At 50.1% G+C, this 9,036-nt stretch overlaps 1 protein-coding gene across 1 annotated transcript in view; it reads right to left on the bottom strand.

Annotated features, from left to right (window-relative positions):
* The window catches only part of EHMT1 (euchromatic histone-lysine N-methyltransferase 1), a 151,133-nt gene that overhangs the window by 141,652 nt on the left and 445 nt on the right, over window positions 1–9,036 (bottom strand). The gene's annotated exons all lie outside the window — the stretch shown is intronic.

Genomic DNA, 9,036 nt, shown 5'->3' with positions numbered 1-9,036 from the left:
AGAGCATCCGAGCCCTTTCCCTGAGGCAGAGACGGGGAGCGGTGAGCCGCCAGCTGCCTGGGCGAGGTGCATTTCAAGGCGGATAATGGAAATCCCTTCTCCCAGCTGTTTTCCCTCCTTGCAGGAGGCTGTTTTGGCAGGAGCCAGCACCCCCACGAGTAAAGAGCCCGGGGGCTGGCAGCTGCCAAAGGCGAGCTCTGCCACCGGAGCGCATCCACGCTGGCGCTCGGCCGCGGCGCATGTTCGTCAAGGGCCTGTGCCGCACGGGGAGGTGGTTTCCTGCAGCCAATGGAGGAGCTGCCGTTCCTGCCTTTCATCAGAAGCGTGGCTGGAGACAAAGGCCCCGGTGAAGAAAGGAGAGTTGGCTGGGGAAACTTCCTAGCACGAGCCAAGCCTCCTCCGACCTGACAAATCACCCTCATTCCTCATCGCCTCCTGTAGCTTCTCCTCCCCAGCCGGGAGGTGACAACCAGGAGGTGACACTGGGGGCTGTCTTTAAGCCCCGAGGAGGATGTGTGTGTCGGGTGTCATCGCTCCAGCCACCGCTCCAGGACAAACAGCAGCAACAGCACCAGAACGTGCACCTTGTAACCACGTAAAGCTCCAGCATTCGCACCCACAGAGTAGGGAAAAAATTTAGTCTGCTGTCACACAGGGGTGGGAGATTGATTAGGCCTATAAACAGCCTCCATGAGGAGAGTCTAGAGGTGTGGATTTGAGAATCACGGAATCACAAAATTGTCAAAGTTGGAAGGGACCTCTAGAAATCATCTAGTCCAACCCCCCTGCCAAAGCAGGGTTGCCCAGAGCACAGCACTCAGGAGCATCCAGGCAGGTCTTGAAGATCTCCAGAAAAAGGGACTCCACACCCTCCCTGGGCAACCTGTTCCAGTGCTCCGTCACCCTCACCGTAAAGAAAATACATCAAACTGATCAGTTTTTAATAAAAGCCATAAACGATTAAGGCCAATGTGCATGGACTGCATGAGAAAAGGTGCTAAACTCTCAGAAACCCAAGAAGAAACCACACCACCAGCACTAAGGGCACCTTCAGTAGGGAAGGAGACTCTGAAACTCAGAGACAAAGAAATCCCCAAACCGTGGGAGTCAGGCACGGAGTGGGAGTTTGTCACCGTGTGTGACAAACACCTGGTCTAAATCTTAAAAAAAAAAAGATGGGAAATACAACTTTGCAGCGACTGGAAAACAGAGTGGAAATAACCAGGACAGAATGTGATCCCCTCTCTCTGGCCTGTTCAAGGAGCTGGGGGCTGCTCTAACCTCTCCCCACGGTCAGTTCTCACAAGTCAAAGCAAAGGCTGAGCACACACGTGCTCGGGGACAGGCTGTTTGCTCACCGGTGGCGTCTCCCCGGTGCAGGGGGATGTTGATTAAAAGCCAGCGTGGCTCTTCACCTCCCCTCTCCACACACACTCTGAAAGCTACAGGATCTGGCATTACAGCAAGAGTAAATATTACATCTCATCCCAAGGCCATCTTTAAAGGAACATTCGTTGTTTCTCCTCAAAGCCCGGCAAAAAAAAAGATTAAATATTCCAGATGTCATCTCCAGGTCCCATAGGACAATTGCTCATAAACAATCATCTTAAGCATATTAAGGAAGCATTAAAGCACTGATTTGAACCAATGCATCCTAGCAGTACCAAAAAATACCCTTCCTAATCCAAAGAACAAAAAGGATTTCTAACGTATGGAAGTCACAGACCTTTAACATTTAAAACACAGAGTTGGCAAAAGCTATTAGAAACAAGTTTGCAATTAATACCACCTAATGTCTTGGTCGCCAGTTCAGCAGTGGTGCTTTTTGCAAAGCCTTCTGGGTGTTGATTTAATCTATCAAATATTAATAGCGCTCCTCAATTAATAAAATATTTAGACTCACACTTTGCGTTCTCATAATCGTGACGTTTCTGCTCAGACTTGCAGGCCAACAGGATACTAGATGGAATCACAAAAACCAGCTCACAGCCCCACTGTTGATGCTTTCATCTCCTGAATACTGATACCCTCTTCTTTACACTCATAAAATCACATTTGACAGGGTGTAAATTTGCTGCCTAACCTCTGGGACATACGAAATGCATCAAAAAAGCTAAGTTCCAAAACTGCGAGTGACTGAAAGGCCCATCTCCTATTTAGAGTAGGTCCTGACGAGCTCTGAGCTGGAGGTGCTGCCTCTGCAGCCCCCAAGCCCCCAGCACGGCTGTGGCTGGTGATGGAGCCCACAGGACCCACACAGGACCACCAGCCTCCAGCTCTGTCCCCCCTTCCACCTTCCCAAACCCAAACTCACCGGGAACAAACTTCAGCCAAAGGCAGCATAAAAATCTGCCTTGGGTAACACCCCAGGAACCGAGACAATCAGGAGAGGATAAATTAAACTACAGCAAAGAAATAGTAAAAAATATCTACGTTTTGGCTGCCCAGCTGCTCCCACCTTAGCTGAGCTAAACCAGCATCAAAAACTCCAGTCAGTTTGTAGGTCAGGCCTGGGTTTGAAGTCAAAGGCCTTTGGGCATCTGCATTCACCAGACACGGCGTCGAAGGTCACGTTTCAATAAGCACCTCCCGATACTGCGACAGCCGTACTTCCAATTCCCAAATCAACAGCTGGATAAAGCATGTAATTTTGAAACCCATTAATCCTTTCTAAGTCTTCCACCGTGTGCATGTTTAATTTCACCACTTCTTGAAACAATATTATGATTTTTGAGAGAACCTAACTATAGCTTCTGAATGCTCCGGGTCAGCACTCTGAGACATCCCCAATTACCAGTGAAGTTGGATGAAACATTTGGGTAATTTGCCTTCTGGCTTTGAACCTTTGGGAGAAATTACCTATTAAAGCTTCCTCTGAAACTGCAAGGGCTAGAAATGTGTAGCTGGAGAGGGAGAAAGTAGCTGAGATTCTCAAGAATCCAGGAGCTCAGGCTTAAAAAGGAAAAGAAGGAGGGGAAAAAAAAAAGAAAAAGATATATTTCACTGCACTCAAGGATGTATTGAAACACAACAGCAGCTCATGGCCAATAGCCCTGGGGAGACCAGGGTTCCTTTTTGCCAGTTCACATGCTAAAATACATCTGTCCACATCTACACTTGAGTTCTAAAATTAATTAAAAATCAGCAGTGGGAGTCTGAACAACACATAGACTTTATCTTAACTTAACCAAGGCCAAAGCACGGCGTATGTCAGTTCCAACACCTGGACTGCAATTCTCCCTCCACGGAGGTGCCTGTGCTGTCGTGCTGGGTCACCTCGGGGTCTATGCATGGCTCAAGCTGTCGGGTTCATCCTGGCCACCCTCCATCCTCAGAAGGAATGAGCACCACGTTCCTCCTCTCTTTAGCAAGGAGACAGGCACAAGCAGGCACATGTGTCTGCAGCATCACAAACCTCCTGGCCTCGGCTCAAGTGCCTTGCCCCAAACCCCGGGTACTGGCCCTGCTGTGTGGGTTTGGGGCACCACTATTATCTCCCCCCACCTCAATTCGCTCAGCTCCCCAGTTCTCCAAGGCTGTAGCCACACCAAGCTCATCACCACCTCCTGGGCCACGGACTGGCCCAGCTGAACCAAGAAGCTATAACCTTTTTGGTTATTTTGACCCCTGTTTGCATCATTTTACATTTCCCTGTAACAAATGGGGTAAGTCACTTACCTGCCTTTATTTTGAGTTTCTCCACGTCAGCCTGGTTATCTTGCTCTCTATTTACTTCCTCCCCAGCTGCGCCACCTGCAAATTTCCTCCCTCTCCAGCCTGCTGTCTCCATATGCAAACAGAAGTGGACCTGAATTTTCTGCTCTACCAGCCCATCCCATTCACCCTCTCCCCGTCCTAAACTGGCACTGCTCACCACCACCCCTGAGAGAGCTCTCCCTCAAAAAGGAGAGACAGGGCACTGAAAAGGACAGATTTAATATTTAATAGCTCACCTCCACCCCCCAAGTCAGTCCCTCGTAGACTCAAGCAGCTCAGCCCCACACGGCGCCGGCTCACCTTGCCCAGCAGGTGCCTGCAGTTCACGTGAGACAGCGTGTTTGAACGGTGACTCCTCCACGGAGTTTGTTTTTAAGACTCCCTTAAAACAGAAACTTGGGCAAAACCAGCTGGTACGGAGGCAAGAGAATGGCAGGGACCAGGCCAGGCAATAAGGAAACAGGAATCCTCTCGGAAGAACATTTCCTACTTGAAAAGAGGATACTCTGGGTGTCCTTGATACTTTGCCTATGCTAGAAATTTTTAATCAAAAGCAGGAAAGCCTTTTTATTTTAGACGCAGCAATACCAGCATCAAGCGCTTTTATAAGTACAGTTTATTCTGGGTTTATGTGCATCTCACAGAGCTTGGCTAAGTCAGCAGAGCTACAGCAAACTTCCACTCCCTGTCGGATTTACCACTTCAACCAGCCACCACCAGTGGGACACGCCTGCCCAAACCAGGGGAGGATGGACTCACGTGGCTTCTCCCTGATCCTGAGACACAGAGAGCAAGGTGAGCCCCTCACCAGTGACATTTGGCCTCCACGACAGTCAAGGAAGGAGAAATCTCCAGCAAAACGTGTCTTGAAGCACTCAAACAGTCCCCTTGAACCTCTCACGGTCCTGCACAAAACATAACCCTGCTCACAGCAACGAGCCTCAAAGGGATGCTGATGCCTCCAACAGCTGGCACAGCTGGCTGCAAGGCCAGAGTCTGGCCGGCTCTACCTGCCAGCACAGCTCAAATCACTTCCCCTCCGCGGAAAAACTGTTTGTTTGTTTGTTTTTCTTCTTGTTGTTGGGGTGTTTTTTTTTGCTGGTAATTGCAGCTCTACCAGGACTTCTGCTGACACAGCTGTGGTGGAAGGGAGAGCAATTTCTTTGCATTCGTGGACAGATAACTTAAGTCGGCAAAACTTCTCAAATGTGGACTAAGCCTCTGCTTTGGAAAGCAAAAAATAAGCTACCCTGGTCTCAAATCACCTCTAAACTAATACAGCTACATCCACAGCAAGGACTTTTATTAGTGTGACTATTTCAGGAAGGAAAAATGAAAAATCATCCTCGCCAGCCAGCATAATTACATTGGAAGAGCTTTTTTTAAAGCATAAACCAGGCCTTTGATTCTGCCCGGACTGACAAAACGGTCTTCAGATGTTTTCTCATCTCAGCCATGTCAGCTTAACACCACTGAAGGGCACTTTTAAGGCTGTCTCAAAACTTCAGAAGGCATATTTGCCCATTCTGTTATTAGTTAAAGTTTGTCTAAGCAGAAGAAAAGGATGAGTTCCCCAACAGCCTTTGCCAGCCATGTGAGAACGCATGTCAGGAAAGTAAACATTACCATCCATTTGACACAGGGTAAAATTCTGTCCCAGCCAGGGCAGTGTGCAATATTAACACCTTAATAAAGTAACCCTTGTGCGGAAGCCCCTAATTAATAGAGTAATAAACTCTCCTTACTAGGTGTTTAGAATCGGAGAAGGGAAAAAAAAAAAATCTCCTTTTTTCATACAAAGATACAGCTAAGATGTTGCAGACTATGTTAAGGCTGGTACCCCAGAAGAAATCTAACACCACAACTGGAAACACACAGCTTTTGCCTGTGTTCATGCCAAAGTGTTATCAACATCCCTCACCGCGCTAAGGAGACTGAGGAAAGCACTTGTCCTGCAGCCATCAAAACACACCGGCTTCCAGGCAGCTCACAAAGGAGGAAAGATGGGGGGGTTTCAAATGCACCAGGTTTTCCTGCCGCAGCTTACTGACACAGATTCTCTACTAAAAGCAGCGGCCATGGGAAAGCAAAGCCCTCTCCTTGCTTGTGATACCAGCTGGCAGGAGCAAATGAGAGAGGAGGAAGGGCAGGGCAGGCCTGAAAGCAGCACTGGCTTTCGCGTCACCTGCAAAACAGAAAGTGGGAAACTGAAGAAATCATCTACGCCCTCACTGCTCAAAGGCACCGCTCATTAGGTCCCGGCTTTTCCTATGATCACTCCTGCACTCGGTGGCCTATTACAGCAACCTCCTTCCAGCCAGGGACCCGTGAATAGGAAGCGCTTTGAGGCGAGTGAGTGTTGCCCCTTAATCCAGTAGGGAGTTCATTGAACGGGCGGAGGGGCTGCCCATGGAGCTGCCGGCACCAGCTGGCGGCGGGGACGAGAGCAAGGATCAAAGCCGGGGCAAAGCCCCAGCACCGTGAGCCTGATTTGCCAAACAGCTCAACCCTCTCCAGTCCTCCCCTCTAAAAACACAACTCCTGGGTGCAGAGATGGGGCCTCAGCCGAGGGTGCTGAGCAGGGGGGAAAAATCTGTCCTCTATGTGGCTCACACGCCGTCTCCTCACTTTAAAGATCAAAGCTCCATCTCCAGAAAAAAAAAAAAAAAAAAAAAAAAAAGAGATGTTACAGATCAGAACAGATAGGAGGGAAAAGAAACGATGAAAAATGCAGAGTGACTTCTGAAGAGAACCACTTCATTCAAAGCCACACACACACACCCCCAGCTTCCTGCTTAGCATGCAGGCACCGGCCTTCCCGAGGTTAGCACCAGCCCCAGGAAAAACGTCGGGGCTTGAAACCTCCCTTTTCAAGCTCACACCAAACGATCAGTTTAGGAAACACAAGGTCAGCTGATTCTCTTCACTGAACTGCTGCAAAACTGGAGTAGCAGCATCAAATTCAATGAACCCACACTATCATAAAACCAGCTGAGAGAGACAAACTCAATTCCCTAAACTTTAATCTTTACCACTGCATTCGCAGTAGGCCTAAAATACATTAAAGCCCCAAACTGGACAGGATATAAGACACCTGCTAAAGAAAACCAAGAGCAGAACCAGGCTTCTCTGCAGCAACGTGGTTATTGCACCCAATGGCTACTTCCCAAAGCACAGAGACTCCTTGGGGCAGCCCCCGAGCAAGGCATTCAGAAGAGAATAACCACCCAAGGTTGCAGCTCAGAACTTAGGAAGAACCTTAGTGTTCAGAGAGATTCTCCCTCACTCACCAACACTCAGATTTGGCGAGAAGCTATTCTATACTGGAAGCTTTTGTCTGGAGTTAACAGGCTGCCAACAACTTTGTCTGTAGAGGCAGCTGTGGACACTCCCTGGAGACACAGGGACAGCCCTCTTGTCTTTAGCACTGCATTTACAGTAGGTCTAAAACGCATTAAAGCCCTAAACTGGACAGGATGTAAGACACCTGCTAAAGAAAACCCACCTGCTAAAGGTCCCACCCAGCTCTTTGCTCAGAGCAAATACCTCCTGCCAGGCACACACCTCCCCACCTCTCTTGAGCAAGTGAAACAATCCCTCATTTCTGCTCCACCTCGCACATGGCAGAACACCACGGTTGGGGGTGTTAGTCCTGGCTCTCCCCTACGAGCACCGGGGAAGCAAAGAGCATCTCCTCTAAATTCCAGCCTGATTTATGCCAACTTCCTCCCCTCTGGCCTCAGAGGGGTATAAGGAAAGACAGATCTGGCCTCAGATTTAACTGAGTATACGGGGGAGGGGAGGAATTAAACTCCAAGTGAGTCACCGTTCCCTCCCCATAATCCACGGCAACATCTGTGGATGTTAAGCCTGATTCTAAGAGCAACATTTCTTCATGCTCAGCATCCAGAGCAGACCCAGCCAGGACTCCTGGGAGAGGCTTCCCAAAATAAAAAGTGTGTGTCTGTAGCTTTGAGACCAACCTGTGCCTTGAGAGCTGATGAGTTACGAGCCAACTCCTGCCCCGGTTACAGCCACACCATCCTCCTGAAAGCAATCACAGCCAGGCAGCCGAAGGCAAAACCAGACCATGGAGTCACAGAAGCACCTCAGGGGCCGATTCCTCTATCAGAGGGCAAGATTTAACACCTGATCCTCTTCCAAAGTGCAAAGGATCAGGCCTTGAGATGCAGTTGCGATGGAAGAGAAAAGCATAAGGAAAGCCCCAGACAAAACTCAACAGAGAAGGTGACGGGACTCTTGTCTGAGTAACAAATTCGAGCTGTCTTTGCAGAGCTTCGCAAAGAACTGCTGTTGCCGGCTGCGTGGCCGTGCTAGGGACCTCATCCCACGCTGGGCACAAGTTCCCTGCCCCAGCACAACCCTGTAAACCTGGTGTTTGAGAGAGAAAGCTGCAGCACCGCCTGGCGCACCCGAAGGGCCAGGTGTAGCCCAGCTGCTGGGAGATGCCGATCCACAACCGCATCTGGCGACAGTTACGGGGCGGCCACTCGTCTCATATAGGATCCACAACCGCATCTGGCGACAGTTACGGGGCGGCCACTTGTCTCCAGCTCCTAGTTCATATACGAATAGACACCTCTATTATTACCTCCTCGCTCTCTTTCTGCCTGTAAAGGCTCACGCTGCAATCCCGTATCCACAACCGCATCTGGCGACAGTTACGGGGCGGCCACTCGTCTCATATAGGAATAGACACCTCTATTATTACCTCCTCGCTCTCTTTCTGCCTGTAAAGGCTCAGCAGCCCGCACGCTGCAATCCCGTGTTTACCTGCAGGCAAAGAGACTTATAAAAAGTTTATAGCCTCTAACGAAACCAGGGAAAAAGTTTCATTCTGGCATAAAGGAACACGCCAAGCACCGTGTGCCCCTCACATAACGTCAGGGGGTAGCTGAGCTGCGCTCTTCGGGGACAGTCACAGACCCGGCTCATTAGGGCTAATTGTCATTACAGGGCCAACTTGGTTTTCTCTGGGGATTGTGGATGCCATGCTGGTATTTCCCGCTCGGTGCTTTTCAGACCACTCTCCCGGTGAGGGGTAAGGGGCTGTGAGGAGGAGCCGGTCCCTTGGCTGCCCCTCGCCCCCCCAACCGGGGGCCACCCCCTCCTGCCCGCCCCATGCCCACGGCCGGGGCCCGGGCCCCCTTCGGCGGGCGGCACCGAGGAGGGAAGGCCGGAGGAGAGAGGCGGCTCAGGGGAAGCGGGCTGCCCCCCTCCGGGGAAACTCGGGGAGCTTCCTGAGGGAAAACCGGAGAGTTTTCTGAGGAAAAACTCCGAGTTTTCCTCTCAAAAAAA

The sequence above is a fragment of the Calidris pugnax genome, unplaced genomic scaffold (genome assembly GCF_001431845.1).
Source record: "Calidris pugnax isolate Ruff unplaced genomic scaffold, ASM143184v1 scaffold135, whole genome shotgun sequence".
Lineage (NCBI taxonomy): Eukaryota > Metazoa > Chordata > Aves > Charadriiformes > Scolopacidae > Calidris > Calidris pugnax.
Note: the sequence above shows the minus strand (reverse complement) of the source record. Positions and strands in the feature narration are given on the sequence as shown.